This window comes from Ranitomeya variabilis, chromosome 5 (genome assembly GCF_051348905.1).
Source record: "Ranitomeya variabilis isolate aRanVar5 chromosome 5, aRanVar5.hap1, whole genome shotgun sequence".
Classification (NCBI taxonomy): Eukaryota; Metazoa; Chordata; class Amphibia; order Anura; family Dendrobatidae; genus Ranitomeya; species Ranitomeya variabilis.
The window spans coordinates 528,371,602-528,389,294 of record NC_135236.1 but is presented as its reverse complement, the minus strand read 5'-3'; the positions used below and the strand labels follow the sequence as shown (position 1 = coordinate 528,389,294).

Sequence of the window (17,693 nt, the reverse complement as noted above, 5' to 3'; positions counted from 1 at the left end):
TCATCATGCCCCTGAGAGAGGGCTAATAAAGCCTTTTCAGCCTGAATCTCTAGGTTAGGTTCCTCATAGAGCAATCCCAATGCCAGAAAAAATGCATCCACACTGAGCAACGCAGGATCCCCTGGTGCCAATGCAAATGCCCAATTCTGAGGGTCGCCCCGTAGGAACGATATAACAATCTTGACCTGTTGAGCAGGGTCTCCAGAGGAGCGAGATTTCAAAGAGAGAAACAATTTACAATTGTTCCTGAAATTCAGGAAGGTAGATCTATCTCCAGAAAAAAACTCTGGAATAGGAATTCTAGGTTCAGACATGGGAGTGTGAACAACGAAATCCTGTATGTTTTGAACCTTTGCCGCGAGATTACTCAGGCTGGAAGCCAAACTCTGGACATCCATGATAAACAGCTAAGATCAGAGCCATTCAAGGGTTAAGAGGAGGTAAGAAGCAGCTAGACAGCAATTAAGGGCTAGGCAGCAAAACTCTGAAGGAAAAAAAAAAAAAAAATTTCCTTGAACACTTCTTTTCCTCCTGCTTCAGCCCAAACAATTAACACTTTGTGGGCCGGCTATACTGTCATGAATCCCCAATGGCTAGGGATAGCACAGGACAAGCAAAGTATAACAAATATCGGACGAGCTCTAGGGTGATGGAACCTGGGCTGACCGCTGCCCTACGCCTGACAAACGCAACTAGAGGTAGCCAGGGAGTGTTCCTACATTGGTTCTAGATGCCACACACCAGCCTAAGAGCTAACTAGTACTGCAGAGAAAACAAGACCTCACTTGCCTCCAGAGGAATTAACCCCAAAGGTATAGTTGCCCCCCACATGTATTGACGGTGAAATGAGAGGAAGGCACACACATAGAGATGATGTATATAGCTTTAGCAAATAGAGGCCCGCTGAAAACTAGAAAGCAGAATGATACAAAAGGGGACTGAGCGGTCAGCAAAAAACCCTAATCAAAAAAAACCATCCTGAGATTACAAGAACCCATGTGCCAACTCATGGCACATTGGGAGAACCTCAGTCCACTAGAGCAACCAGCTAGCATAGAGACATTCTAAGCAAGCTGGACCAAAAACCAAACAACTGAAAATCAGCACTTAGCTTATCCTGAAAGATCTGGGAGCAGGTAGGCAGGAACCAAACAGAGCACATCTGAACACATTGATAGCCGGCAAGGGAAATGACAGAAAGGCCAGGTAAAATAGGAAACACCCAGCCTCTGATGGACAGGTGGAAACCAAAGGCCGCAACCCACCAAAGTCACCCAGTACCAGCAGTAACCACCAGAGGGAGCCCACCAACAGAATCCACAACACATAAGCTTGTGAGACAACACATGTACACTGTCAGCGTGAAAACAGAACTTAGCTGAAGGAAGACTGTGGGACAGGATGGTTAGGCTGATATGAGGACATCAAGTGACTATACATATGATAAGCGTGATAAAAGTGATGAGTCCTAAACGTGCAAGAAAGGATATCTGAAGTGCTTACTGTAATATTAATAAAGGATAGTGACAGTGAAATAAACATTAGCATAATATATGCATAAAAACAGTAAAATGGAGTGACTGTGAAATAAAGATTGGCATTATATATGCATGAATTTAAAAATAGCCATCAATATAAAGTGGCCCATTACACATAATCTGAAATACAATATTAAAGTGACAGTGCCTAATCAAGGTTAGAGTATTTAAAGTGACAGTGCATGGTGAATATAAATGAAGTGACCTGAATTAATAGCCAAATTCTATATATACAATTATCAGTAACCAACATTAATAAGGTGTTGTAATATATTGCTGGGTAGACCTGCATGGAGAACGGTGGAATTGCAAAGAATACATTTTAACATCATAATAAAAGTTAGTTAATAATTAGCTCTTTAGTCCACTTGAGTCCATGATAAATATTTTAATACTAATGTGACTTATAAATATTTGGGGCCTATGGATGCGGTCTAGGTAGCTTAGCACCTATGAAAGGGAAAATGAAAAACTTTTGAAAAAACAGTTAACTACTCCACATTTGCCACGTAAAGTGTTTGTGAGTACACAGTGTACACGTCTCTCCATCTGTATGCAATGTCTTCATCTCATCTTTGTCCACTTCGGAGAAAATGGTAGACGAGAGATAGACGATAAGGAGACAGTTAACATGTCAGCCACAATAATTCACAATGCATGCAGCATACTTCGGCCATTTAAAGTCAACCCTGCGAACAGCGATTTGTGACACATTGGGATCAATGAGTCTAATGCCTGCTCTCTTCTCAGTCAGTACTTACAGTCAGTGCATTCCCCATAAAATATCACAATACTGATCCTCTGCTGTATAGAAATGAGCCTTAGAACAAATTCTAATGTGAAGGTTATCTACGGTAATAGAAAATAATATGTATTTTATCTTGGGGTAAACTCTCCTGATAATGGATAAGATCATAAAGGCAATAGAAATAGATCACTAATATCACGTAAGGTAATGCTAACACTACCAATGTGATCAGCTAGGATTGTATTCTTAATTGGACAAAAGTGATTCTTCTCTTCCAACACGCTGAGATATGAGTCAGTGTCTTGAATCAATTCCTTTCCATATTGTATTATTGATGGACTTTTCAGGTTCTATACCTGATGAAGAGACCTAAGTAGTCTCAAGAGTTTGTTATTTGTCTTCATCTTTTCCCTATGCCATTAGATGGTGTTAACTACTCAGGAATCTCAATTTTCATCTTTTCTCTTGTTCCTAAAACTTGAGCTTCCTGATTATCTAAATATATAATAAAACGTAAGGGGGGTTGACCTAGATATCAAGCCAATGAATACCTAAAATCAAGTACAGTCTAAGGTTTGTTGGAAATGCATATGTCCTGACTTTTTATAAACATATAGCATGAAATGGGCACAGAATTTTAGAACCTAAAACAAAAAGTAGTTAAGAGTTGAACAGCCACTGGGAACCGAACATTCATGTAACTTAAATCTCCTGGGTCTTAACCTAGCAAAGCCAACAATCAACAGTCATAGTGCTACTGGGTTGGTATATGCACTTATCAGCAAAAGTGATCCAATAATAATAAAGTGCTATTCATAACTTCTAATTCCGTCCGTTACACCAAATTCCATAAGAAAGTGAACAGAAATGAACAATTTCTACATGATATCATAAAATCATCTTTTATTGAATAATTTTAAGACATAGAACAGAAACAATGAAAAACTAACAACCAGTGAACCTCAGATGTGAGAGACACAAAAGGCTACCAGTTTCTTTAACCACACCACTGAATATATAATCAAAGTAATTGGGAGTTACAGACAACCACTGAGCCAAATGTCAGTTAATGGTAAACATCATACTTTCTCTAAAGGGATACTAAAAGCATCCACAATTGGATACATGGTCAGACAATATTGCAGATTTCTTATGCCCCATATAGATGTATAAATAATAGCTCCAAGCACCAAATAACAATACTGACTTGAACTACAAAGATGGTGTCCAAAAAATTTCCCTTATACTTACAGTGTGTGAGGCAAGTGCCGTGTCCCACCTCCCCGATGCACGTTTTGTCCACACTTCTTCAGGGGGCATTGGTATATGGCAGAGAAATCATTGAGTCCCATGGCACACCAGAGCCAAGGTGACATTGCACTTATGCCTTACGAACCAAAATGAAGGATTGTTTTAAAGATAAAAAAGTAAAACATCAAGTTTCACCAAGAGCATTTCAGATCCCCATCTGTACTTTTTCAGTCATGGTGTTTCATTATCTGTGCTCTACAAGTCCAGGTGACTCTATTTCAACAGAGCCAGGAGACACATCAACATAGGATGAAAACGTAAATGCTGATCAGGGTTATCAACTTGTCTTTTTATTTTTCTGGACAGCTTATCCAATAGTTACAGACAGACAATATTCTTTATGGCCACCCTGGAAATCCATAATAAATCAGAAGTGATCCAGGTCTACAGCCCATCATTCTAGTCTACAGACATCAGCTGCCCTCGCTGGGAATTGAGGATAATTATAGTTGACATAATCTGTACAGGTTTCTTAAGCTACAAAAAAATCACAGATGCCTTAATTTACTTTTTTTTAGGGACAGAGCAAAAAAGTGTCCCAATTTTACCGATTCTCCTGAAATTTCTGGAAGATTAGCAACCCTGATGCTAATGGACAGCTAGAAGATGACAAGCAGAAATTGCTAAGTATAGCAACCTTGTTTAGACCTTGCTCTCCACAAAACTCAGTATTTGAGCTGATTTGACCACACTTCCTACTTCCGGTCCACCCTTAGACCACGTCAAGTTGATCTGCATTCCACTCTGCAGTGAATTCTTAAAAGGTCACTGCATAGTAGAGCAGCTACAGGAGATTGTACGGCTGTGGCAGTGGGGAGCCCTTTGTCAGACACAGCCAAGCTTCCCAAGGCTTCCCACTGTCTAGCTCCTCCTCCATTGGAAAAGAAAAACATGTCAAATATTAATTGTTACCAAAACAAATATACTTCAGTGGTCTTTTGTGGTCTTAAAAAATGAAATATAAGTGTGACAAAAATGTATTTCCTTCTTTTTCCCACCGATGTCGCCTGATATGGGTAAAAAAACCCATGAAAATAAGTAAAATTGAGCCCCATGTATTATGAAAAAAGCTGCAAAAGTTATATACATATTCGAACAAGAATTTTTTTTACAGTTTAAATGTCTGAAAAAAAAATGTGCCTGGTCAGGAAGGCGGGCAAATGGTCCAGTCTTGAACTGGTTAAAGGCAATAGAAGAATATTCACACTCAAGGTAAAAAAAATAATAAATGTATAAAAACAACTGTATAAAAACAACTGCGGGCGCTGCACACCGTGTGTTAACACTAATAGTCCTACTGCTGCAGATAAACGGACATAACCACCAAAAAAGTCCGAAAATGGAATAGATAAACACCAAAAGTCAATAAATATATATATATATCTGCGCTGTAGATTGTAAGGATACAATATTTTATATATGTCACCCAACATACACTCTACCGTGGGTTGCCCAGTTGAAAATTAGTTGCTAAATTATCTCCACAGTATGTGTATTAATATTTACCGGGCGGTTGCAGTCCAAGTCTCCTGGGTTGGTATCACAGGTTGCCGCATGTATCACTGTCAGGATCTTCTGAATAGCTGAATAATAATAGTGCTTCTAACGTTCCTTCCTTTTGCTCGGGGTTGTGTGTGTGCTCTGTGCTGTGCTGCTTGTCCCGCTGCAGCGCCACCTGGAGGAGCTGGCGAGTCGCTTCCCGCCTTTTTTCTTGTCTTGAATGTCTTCAGGTTGACCCCGAGCAAAAGGAAGGAACGTTAGAAGCACTATTATTATTCAGCTATTCAGAAGATCCTGACAGTGATACATGCGGCAACCTGTGATACCAACCCAGGAGACTTGGACTGCAACCGCCCGGTAAATATTAATACACATACTGTGGAGATAATTTAGCAACTAATTTTCAACTGGGCAACCCACGGTAGAGTGTATGTTGGGTGACATATATAAAATATTGTATCCTTACAATCTACAGCGCAGATATATATATATTTATTAAAAAAAATAATAGTCTTGAGAATACATTTGCTACAACATGATTACAGGGTTGATGCAATAAAAGAAAAATATTTTGTATCATCATTCATTTTTTATCAAGGTGCCACTCCAGTGCCCGTCATTATTCTATACCCAGCCATTGTATTTTACAGCTGTGAAGATTACTATTAATCAAAATCCACCCAGAGTAAAAACTCTCTCACTCACTGGAACATCAATTTTTCAGGAATTTTTCTTAGATCATTCATCATTTTTTTCAGTTTCGAGCCTGTTGGATTTACTGTGGAATTTAATGGAGACTATCAGGAGCAAAAGCCAATATCTCATCTATAAAATACTGATAATAGTGTGAAAAATGACCTGCCTGTAGGTGTACAAGACAAATGCACAGTGTGTACGGCAGGCCATTGAGGGAAACATTCTATGAAAAACTGTAGAAATTGGACAGCTCTACATGTATACAAACATATATACAAACGCTGTATAACAGCACTCTTATATAGTGCTCGTACAGATTTGATGTCTCATTACAAAATGTATTTTATTTTTGCATGGTTGAATATGTCGGATATTTTATAGGATTATGTGACTTGCATTAAAAAGGGGCAAAAAAAAAAGATTTAAAAAAAACTGTTTTTTTTTTTTCAAAATTCATCAACCCCACCTATGGCATTTTGAAGAATTTGGAGTAAAAAATATCAATGTCACAAGATAAAAAGGAATATTTATTAAACAATGAAAATGATGAATTGGGGCCAACGTGTCCAGTTATCCAGTGTTACCCCTTATTTCAGATTGTCCCCAAAACACAGATTCACCTTGACCAGTCAAGAGGTAGGTTTGCAATGCTATTCTCAAGTTTATCTTTGTGACAGGGGATAACTTTCCGATCGATGATGGGTCAACCGTCGTAGCCCCATGGTACGCGAGAACTGGGGCTCTTCAGAGCCCCAGCTGAATGGAGCTGTAGTCAATCTTGCGTGCTACTGCTCCATTCACTCTTAGGCCGTATTCAGACACCCAGTTTTCTCATATACAAGAAAAACGGACAGATTATTTTGATCAGAATTTGATTTGAGTGTGGAATGAATGTCATAGTCATGACTTCATCCAACAGCAGTCTGACTTTTCATGGACCCATAGCCTTGTAGTCCCTATTTTGGTCTGACCCTTGGATCAAGATCAAACATATCTAGGTGATTTTCTGCAGACTGAAAATCATAGCTTGTCAATGAAACCATAGACTATCACAAGTGTGTGTGCTATCCGAGAAATATCTGAAGGAGGCCTTAATGGGACCACTGTAGATAGCCGAGCACTGAGCTCAGCTAGTCTTCGTCAATCTTATTAGACTGAATGGAGAGGTAATGGGCATGATCGACCTATTCTGCATTCAGTTGGGGCTCTGAAGAGACCAGGTTCTCTGGATCACTGTCCCATGCGTAAGGGATAACTTTCAAGCTTGAAAATACCTTTGTAAGGTCACATTGTTAGGCTGGTTTCAAACATCTGTGCTTTACAATTTGAGTACAGACCGGCCCCGGATCTCATGACGTGAACTCGCCAGCCTCATATACGCGACTGTAGAAATCGGATCTTACACACATTGGGTGCACATTACACCTGCAATACTTGGTACCCGTGCTGTTCCACTAGACTAAGCCAAGTTCTTCAAAAACTTATGATCTTCTAAAATTGGTTTAGTAAAACCTCAAAGTTCTGAATTAAATTACAGGTCCAACGTGCAGATCTGGTAAAGCAATTAAGGAAATATTATTTTAGATTATTATATCATTTTAAATGAAGGTAGTACTAAGTTCTGATTATACCTGTGGTTTTTGTCTTCTGCCCAGGGTTTTGATATTTTTGGGGACGAGATTATCATTCTGTACAGTTCTATTTTTGCACCTTATTATAAGTGATTGGAATTTGCTTTAGATCCTTCATAGTTGTCTTGAATCTCTAAAGTAGTTGTGAACATATACATTTTCATCATATTTGGTCCATATACACTTAATGTTAAAGGGATAGTGCAGAATATCTACTTTTTATGTACAATTCCATAATATATATAGGCTTACCTATTAATAGGAGAGACGGGATTCTTTTGTACCATAGACACAATAACTATCATTAATGTACGCCATTTATAATTGGGTGCTGAATCATTACTTTTATTGGCTAGCTTTAACTGTGTATAAAAATACATTTTGACTGATTTAGTATGAATTTTACATTAGAATTTCAATAAATCACCCTTCTAATTTCTTACAGTTAATGGTATTAAGTGCATCAGACGTTACAAAGATGAACACCTAACTGCAATATAATTAAATGAGTCCTGATAACCTAGAGGGAAAACCGTATGTCCCTAAATTCATGCCATTGGGATGAATCAGGCTCATCCGCTGTGGAGCGCATCTCGGCTTTGGACCACTAGAGGGCGCTCCATATACATATTCTCTATACAGGACGTCAGATAATCTAACAATGGACTGAAGAGCAGAGCCAAGCTGGGAGATACAACAGCACTCTCAAAGTGAGGAAGACAAGACAGCATTGTTTTAACGGGAAGGCTACTTTCGTCTACAACATGATGAGGTCGGAATCATCTTAAGGATCAGCTGAATTCTTCAAGATCCATGTAAGTGATGCCTGTTGGATGAGAAGTGTCTTGAAGCTTAGTTCTTCATGTCTGCCTTCCGTATACAACTGCATCTTTATTTCTACTTAATGGCATAGGAAGGTTTAGAAATTTAATGTCTGTAGTCGTTTTGAAGCCTATATCAATTTTTTTTGTTTTATTTTTTCTTTATTTTTATTATTTTTTGCGTTTGCAGCTTTGATGGAATTATACGTTGTTTTTAATGCTTTTTTTAATATAATAGTGTTTGAATGATCGATGGCTTTATTTATTTTCTTGTGTCTTGTAAAGATATGATAGGATACACGTTTTTGTACATTTTCCACTTTGTACTCAATTGTATCTTTGTGTTTTGTTACTGTGTCATGTACATAATCTTAGGAACAACTGACTCACCAAAGATTCTGGACATTGAATGTGTGCAACTCAGGTAGACTTGAGGAACACGAGGCCATGGTGATGTTTCATAGGAGTGGACCATGCAAATGTAGCTCAACTCATCTCTCCTAGTCATTCGGTTCATTCTAGAAGAAACTGATGCCACTGATTGATGTAAAAATGCTGAATGATGAGAACCTGTCCGCAAAAGTAACATCTGAAGGACGGAAACCAGGTATCTCCTGCCTGGACCCCTCTTTTATTTATACAAGAAAAACCTTCAGAGATCCAAACATTTAGAGCTGAATCATGATCCCGAGATAAAACTTCTTTCTGCCATCTAAACTACTTGTCTGACTTTGGAAATAAACTATGGACAAATGTTGAAAAAGATGTAGAAGATGAATCTTTTTGGTCTGATGGCTGCTGAGGTGTAACATTTATTCATTTCATTTTTTGGCAGACTTCGAAACGATTTTGCACTTTACTTAAAACGCATTTGAAATGTAAAATCTTACCACCACCACTACGTTCTGCTTAATCTTAAGGTTGAGCTGGTCATCAGTGAATGAGATTGGGACAGCGATGAAATATAAGCACTATAGACAGTATATTGTTTTAGTGGCTGTCTAAATGTATTCGGAAACAAACAAGAAGTTTACAGCGAATTAAGGAACAATATGATCTCAAGCCTATAAATGACAAGCGAGAAGAATGTAAAAGAACTGTCAAAGTGTGAAAAGGATCCGGGATTCAATTCCATTAATAAGGAAACAAATCTTAAGACAAAGCAAGATCCCCTGGTCATGCTCCTGTGAAGGATCCAGCTTCAGGTTCTCCAGGTACAGTATGATCATGACTTTATATTGCATACATGAAATCTGCTTTAGCCAGGCAGCCAAGCAGTGGAAAATCGTGCTTTAATAATACCATCTGCATCATCTAAGGCAAAATAAAATAAATAATGCCGTGACATTTATTCTGTGTGATACATTTAGGGCTGCCGTGTCCTGCCTGCAGTGTCCTAGATATGCAGACCGTAATAATGAAGCCTAGAATGTGGGCTTTTAATGGCTGAAGATAAACTGAGCTGTGTGTGGAGCTTGTAATAAGGATGTTCAAGGGTAATTGGGAATCATTTGTTCATACAAATATACAAACCTATGGAGGAGAGCTGACGTGGTAGCACCAGTCAAGTGTAAATGTCACTTCGGTGAAAAGATGCCCTTTGAAAGTTCCTTGGCTTGTAATGATGTGCATGTTTAATTGACTAATGGAAAAAAAGCAATGATGTATTACTTATTTAACCTGTTATTAGAGAAGCATATAGTACTAACATATTCTACAGCCAGGTACACACACTCACAAACGTAGATGTATGGATGATGCGACCAGGAAAAAGTTTGCCCAGCCATTACTCTACATTATAAGAAGGTGTCATCATGAACTGCTAACACTTTGATTACTAATCTGTGAAGCATTATTGTCTGCTCTTTCAGATGTTTATAGAGGTGAATCTGTCATTTGTCTCTCAAAGACTATTTCAGCACAGCTCCTGGAGTAATATAGTATGTATACCTGCAAAAATGAAACACTTGGTATCAGATAAGTTCAGCCACAAGACAAATGCAGATCTTCTACACTCATAGTATAAATTGTTTTTTTCTGCTTCTCAAGGATCTTTTCCTTCACTATGGTTAATTGTTTCCATAATTAATTTTTTTTAGTGAAAACTTAGAATATTAAAACACTAAATTAAAAGTTTAACTGTAGATATATATATAAAAAAGTCCATGTTCCATTCTTTGGCCAGACAATCCCTAATTAGCTGGCGTCATCATTTCACTGTTGGGCTTTTTGCTGTGCCCTAGAAGTATTCACATTATGTAATGAATGTCATTACAGAGAAGCAACTCCCCCCATTATTCTCCAGTATTGAAGTGTCCGGAGAATAATGAATCTTTTAGATGATAGCGGATTTCATTTATGCAGTATTTGTAGAAAGGACACCACAAACCAATAAATGTAACGGACTGAAAATGGCCAAGTGCATTTATGTGCTCTGTAGACAAATGAATCCATCTTCCTTTATCGAGTGAGTCAAGTATTATGTAACTAAAAGCTTTGGACTCAGACCTAGTATTATAAAATGGTAACCAAGCATTAACTGTGTGTATACTGATGAAAAACACATACCAGTTATATACATCATTGCGGTACCAACAACAGGAAAAATAAGAAAATCAGAAATGTTCAGCCACATTATGAGGAGGAAGTTTGTACTTTTACTTTATCATAGTTCGTATACATATGTATATATACATACAGTGGTGAAAAAAGTATTTGTTACACTGCTTATCTTGCAATTTTCCCACCTACAAAGAATAGATAGAGAAGTCTATAATTTTTATCGTAGATGCACTTCAGCTGTGAGACACAGAATTTATTAAAAATCCAGAAAATCACATTATATGATACATGACACTTTATTGCATGAAATAAGTATTTGATACAATATAAAAACAGAACTTAATGTTTGGTACAGAAACCTTTGTTTGCAATTACAGAGGTCAGACGTTTCCTGTAGTTCTTGACCAAGTTTTCACACACTGCAGCAGGGATTTTGATCCACTTCTCCATACAGATCTTCTCCAGATATTTCAGGTTTCGGGGCTATGAAAGGGCAATATTGACTTTCAGCTCCCTCCGAAGATTTTCTATTGGGTTCAGGTCTGGAGACTGGGTAGGCCAGGGCCGGACTGGAACTAAAATTCAGCCTTGGCATTTAAAGTTACACAGGCCCATTTGTCACATGGTGACTGTATAATATCTTTGTACACTTGTAGGTTACAAGAAGTGAGGGGAGTGTAACACGACTATATAACATATAATCACAGCTGTATCCAGCATTACAGCTCAGTCCTATTTATTGCTTTTAGTTGCAGTACCAAGAAAAGCCGCTACTTTACCTACATAACTGGATCTCGTAGATGATGAAGGGATGAGATGACCAAAGGCTATGGAACCTCATTCTGATGCTCCATAAACGTTGCCTACAGCCACTTTTGGTTCCGCTGCGCAGCACAAGACCCGGTGACTTTGTAGAGCGGTGACATCAGTAACGTCACCGCTCTTCAGATATTCCGGGTCTTGCGCTGAGCTCGGCGACTGTGAAAAGCGGTACTGTTACTACCGTCACCGCTCTTCAGAGTCGCTGGGTCTCGCCACGTCTGGGCTAGTAGTGGGGGTGTCTGATAGACACCTCTCCATTACTTACACCAGGGATTGATAGCAGCTGACATTACGCAGCTGACATCAACCCTAAAAATCATTACACATACCAGAATTAAATGCTCTGGCGGCTGGGAAAAGCAGTAGAGTTAGCGCTATTCACAGGCGCCGGGTTCTAACTACAACTGTCATCATCCTTGCCTGGTCTCCCTGTGAAGCATTTCTGCTGTATTTACATGCGCTGATCTCAGGCCACTAAACGAGTGTGATCGACAATAGTGAAGTCGTTCGCTTGTTTCCCGGCCTCTTTACACCAACTGAGAAAGAATGAAGGGAACAGAGCAATCACAATTAGATCAATCTGTCCCCATACAGTGTCATGTTATCAGCAGCACATCTACAGTTTACACTGGCGATGTGCTACTGAGAACAAGGATTTCTGTTCCCACATAAACAATCCAATCACTTGATGAATAGGGAGCATTTTGCTTGTTTAGTATAATACACCTCATAGTCCTCCATATATTATAATGTGCACCTCAATCCTCCATATAGTATAATACACTCCTCAGTTCTCCATATAATATAATACACTCTTCAGTCCTCCATATAGTATAATACACTCCTCAGTCCTCCATATAGTATAATATACTCCTCAGTCCTCCATATAGTATTATACACTCCACATAGTCCTCCATATAGTATAATACACTCCTCATAGACCTCCATATATTAAAATACACTGCAATTCCTCCATATAGTAATACACTCCTCAGTCCTCCAAATAGTATAATACATTCCTCATAGTGCTCCATATAGTATAATGCCCCGCCATTGTCATCCATGTAGTACAATTCACTTCCCATAGTATAATGCACCCCATAGTCCTTCATATAGTACAATGTATTTCCCATAATCCTCGATACAGGATGCAGCCCACATATAGTATAATGATGCCACCCCAGAGTATAACGCAGCCATGCCACAGAATATATTGTAGCCACCTGAGTATAATGTAACCCCCAGAGAATATAATGCAGCTCCCTCATATAGTATAATGCAGCCCCTGCATATATAATATATAGTAGCCCCCTCATAGAGCATAATGCAGCCCCCCATAGAATATAATGTAGCCCTTCCATAGAATATAATACAGCACCCCATAGAATGTAATACAGCCCTCCTCCATAGAATGTAATGCAGCCAGCCCCCATAGAATGTAATGCAGCACAGCCCCCATAGAATGTAATGCAGCACAGCCCCCATAGAATGTAATACAGCACAGCCCTCATAGAATGTAATGCAGCACAGCCCCCATAGAATGTAATGCAGCACAGCCCCCATAGAATGTAATGCAGCCAGCCCCCATAGAATGTAATGCAGCCAGCCCCCATAGAATGTAATGCAGCACAGCCCCCATAGAATGTAATGCAGCACTGCCCCATAGAATGTAATGCAGCATAGCCCCCATAGAATGTAATGCAGCCATCCCCCATAGAATGTAATGTAGCACAGCCCCCATAGAATGTAATGCAGCACAGCCCCCATAGAATGTAATGCAGCACAGCCCCCATAGAATGTAATGCAGCACAGCCCCCAAAGAATGTATTGCAGCCAGCACCCATAGAATGTAATGTAGCACAGCCCCCATAGAATTTAATACAGCCAGCCCCCATAAAATGTAATGCAGCACAGCCCCCATAGAATGTAATGCAGCCAGCCCCCATAGAATGTAATGCAGCACAGCCCCCATAGAATGTAATACAGCCAGCCCCCATAGAATGTAATACAGCACAGCCCCCATAAAATGTAATACAGCCAGCCCCCATAGAATGTAATACAGCACATCCCCCATAAAATGTAATGCAGCACAGCCCCCATAGAATGTAATGCAGCACAGCCCCCATAGAATGTAATACAGCCAGCCCCCATAGAATGTAATGTAGCACAGCCCCCATAGAATGTAATGCAGCACAGCCCCCATAGAATGTAATGCAGCACAGCCCCCATAGAATTTTATTGCAGCCAGCCCCCATAGAATGTAATGCAGCCAGCCCCCATAGGATGTAATGCAGCACAACCCCCATAGAATGTAATACAGCACAGCCCCCATAGAATGTAATGCAGCACAGCCCCCATAGAATGTAATACAGTACAGCCCCCATAGAATGTAATGCAGCACAGCCCCCATAGAATGCAATACAGCACAGCCCCCATAGAATGTAATACAGCCAGCCCCCATAGATTGTAATGCAGCACAGCCCCATTAGAATGTAATGCAGCACAACCCCCATAGAATATAATACAGCACAGCCCCCATAGAATGTAATGCAACACAGCCCCCATAGAATTTAATACAGCACAGCCCCCATAGAATGTAATGCAGCACAGCCCCCATAGAATGCAATACAGCACAGCCCCCATAGAATGTAATACAGCCAGCCCCCATAGATTGTAATGCAGCACAGCCCCATTAGAATGTAATGCAGCACAGCCCCATTAGAATGTAATGCAGCACAGCCCCCATAGAATGTAATACAGCACACCCCCCATAGAATGTAATGCAGCCAGCCCCCATAGAATGTAATACAGCACAGCCCCATAGAATGTAATGCAGCCCCCCAATAGCCCCACAATCCAGTTATCACTCAGTGATATATTTAAAAAAAAACAAAAAAAACACTCTCCTCACCTCTCCTCGTGCCCAGCGCTGCTCCTGGCTCCGGTCGCAGCAGCTGCAGTCTGCCCAGTCACACAGCAGGTGTGCGATGATATGACATCATCGCGCACCCGCAGTGTCAGCGCCAGGCAGAGCGGGAAATTATGGGAGAGGGAGCATCAGCAGACGCTCTCTCTTCCATCATTGCATTCAACTGTACCGGCGTCATAGACGCCGGTATAGTTGAATGCTGCGGCGCTGGCAGGGGGTGAGTCGGCGGCGGTGGGGGGGTGAGTCGGCACTGGCGAGCGGCCCACGACTGCCACCGGCCTTTCTGGCATTTGCCAGAACTGCCCAATGGCCAGTCCGGCCCTGGGGTAGGCCAATCCAGGATCTTGAAATGCTTGTTACGGAGCCACTCAGTTGCCCTGGCTGTGTGTTTTGGGTCATTGTCATGCTGGAAGACCCAGCCTCGGCCCAACTTCAATGCTCTTACTAAGGGAAGGAGGTTGTTGGCAAAAATCTTGCAATACATTACCCCATCCATCCTCCCTTCAATATGGTGCAGTCGTCCTGTCCTCTAGAGAAAAGCACCTCCAAAGTATGATGCTTCCCCCACCATGCTTCACGGTTTGGATGCTGTTCTTTAGATTGTACTAATCCTTCTTCCTCCAAACACGGCCAATGGAGTTGATACCAAAAAGTTTTATTTTGGTCCTCTGGATCATTCAAATGGTCGTTGGTGAACTTCAAACAGGCCTGGATATATGCTGGCATGACCAGGGGGACCTTGCATGCCCTGCAGGATTTTAATCCATGAAGGTGTAGGTCATTACTAATGGTAATGTTTGAGACTGTGGTACCAGCATTGACCAGGTCCTCTCATACAGTTCTGGGCTGATTTCTGACCTTTCTCACAAGGTGAGATCTTGCATGCAGCCCCAAACCGAGGAAGATTGACAGTCATCTTGTGTTTCTTCCAATTTCTAAACATTATTGCCTTCTCACCAAGCTGCTTGCCTATTGTTCTGTTCGCCATTCCAGCCTTGTGCAGATTTACAAGGTCTCTGGTGTTTTTAGGCACCACTTTAGTCTTGGCCATGGTGGAGAGGTTGGTGTGTGAGTGATTGAGTGTATGGACAGGTGTCTTTTATGCAGGTAATGAGTTCCAACAGATGCAACTAATACAGGTTAGAAGTGCAGAGTAGGAGGGTTTTTAAAAGAAAGAAAAATAACAGGTCTGTGAGAGCCAGAATTCTTGTTGGTTGGTAGGCGATCAAATACTTATTTCATGCAGTAAGATGCAATTTATTTATTTAAAAATCATGCAATGTGATTTTCTGGTTTTTACTTTTAGATTCTGCCTCTCCTCTCACAGTTGAAGTTGGTCACATTTAAAGGTTCAGCAGGGGTCAGATGATTTAGACATCAGTCATGGTGGGAAGATGATTATAGGCAACAGATATGTCATCAACTGATTATGTTTCACAACTTGGCAAAGTAGAATCAGGAATACCTAAACATTTTTAATGTGGTGTAAATAATATTATAAGTTTAGTAAAATTATTGCTTGAGTCGTGTTTCATGCAAACAATATCACTCCAATGATATAAAGTAGATCTGTAGCTAAGCTTCCATTTATCTGGGGCAAAGATCCATTGTGGATTTACCCCCCACCTCTTAGATTCACACCTACAACTTTACAACTGAAAGGATTATTTCCATCTCAGCAAGTTATTACTTATCCATAGAATAGGTGATAACTTGCCAACTGTTGGAAATCTCTGCTGACCATGCATGAGCTCCACCATCAAATTTATTGTCTATGGGACTGCTAGAGAGAGCCAAGCACTGAACTGAGCAAGTAATCACCCATCTTAAACAATGAATGAACATATCTATCTATCTATCTATCTATCTATCTATCTACATATAAATGTTTTTTTTTTCAGAAAACCACTTCCTTATTCAGATGTCCTGTGATAGATCCCCATTATTTTATGCCATACAGAGGCAAAACTAAAGTTCCAGTTATCATTGACAGTACATATAAAGCATGATTGCTTGTATATCACAGATATAAAAAAAATATGGTTCTACTTCACACCTAAATAGTACTGCTATATCAGACCCTACAAAAATGTTAGACCTCGATCACAATCTAAAAAAAAGAAGAACCCTATATTAATTTACACAAGGACTTGTCAAACTTTTACCGGTACCTCGACAGACATACCATGAATATGCTTACATTAACATGCTTCTCAGTTTACATTTTAATTGTCTTCAGAATGGGATCCCTTATCATTCAGAGACTGTAGACACTTATTAGTCACTCAAAAATCATTCACCTCCATTTTCAAGGATCCTCATAGTTTGCAACACTATTATTCCAGATATAACAGTTATATAGAAAATGAAGACAGCCTATAACAATCCTCTGAATGGCTGATCAGAAATACTGGGCAAGGTTGATTACTTGTCAGTTTATTCACTGTTCATTCAACCATCATTCAACCGTCAGTTATACATCTAAAGACACATTCATACATATGGTAGACCACAAATGATACACACAAAATTCAAACACCGGCAAAGGCTTAACAGAGATTGTCTTGTTTGGACCACCAATTATCTGTCACAGAGCCCCCTAGGTAAGGCCCCCTTCACACATACTGGTGATTCCTGTACTGGAAAAGCCAGTACAGGTGAGATCCATGGTCAGTGTCCATATGCCATCCATATGTACACGTGACATCCGTGTGTCCGTATGATGTCGGTGTGCTAAGCATTGCGGTTTAAAAGTCTCCTCACCTCGGGATTTCAGGCTTGACATGTCACTCTCTTCCAAGAAGAAACTTTACCCTTTGGATCCCGGGCAGTCGCGTCTTGCCCACTCAAACCAGATTTCACACTTTGCACTGACTAGGAGCAGTACCCCTGAAACACAGTGGATGCAAATTAAGATTTTGGGCTTTGACTTTTATCCTAAGTCATGTGAAAATGCTCATTACAGAGTCAATATTGATGTGTAGGATTGCTCCTTCTTATAGGTGGCATTAGAGTTCTATAGTCCTCTTCCTCTTTAAAGAGACAATGTGCCGTCAGTGTGACAAGTATGGAGCAAAATGGTGAATAGAAATGGTGAATTAAAAAGTGTCATGTATCAAAGATGGAGATAGATAG

General features: G+C 40.1%; 1 long non-coding RNA gene across 1 annotated transcript in view; it reads left to right on the top strand.

The window, feature by feature from the left end:
* The first annotated feature begins 8,108 nt into the window (after nt 1-8,108).
* LOC143776426 (uncharacterized) overlaps nt 8,109-17,693 on the top strand; it is a 124,016-nt gene continuing 114,431 nt past the window's right edge. Inside the window, exons 1-2 of the long non-coding RNA XR_013215825.1 lie at nt 8,109-8,239; nt 8,621-9,459. This is a non-coding gene — a long non-coding RNA (uncharacterized LOC143776426). The remainder of the gene's footprint in view (nt 8,240-8,620; nt 9,460-17,693) is intronic.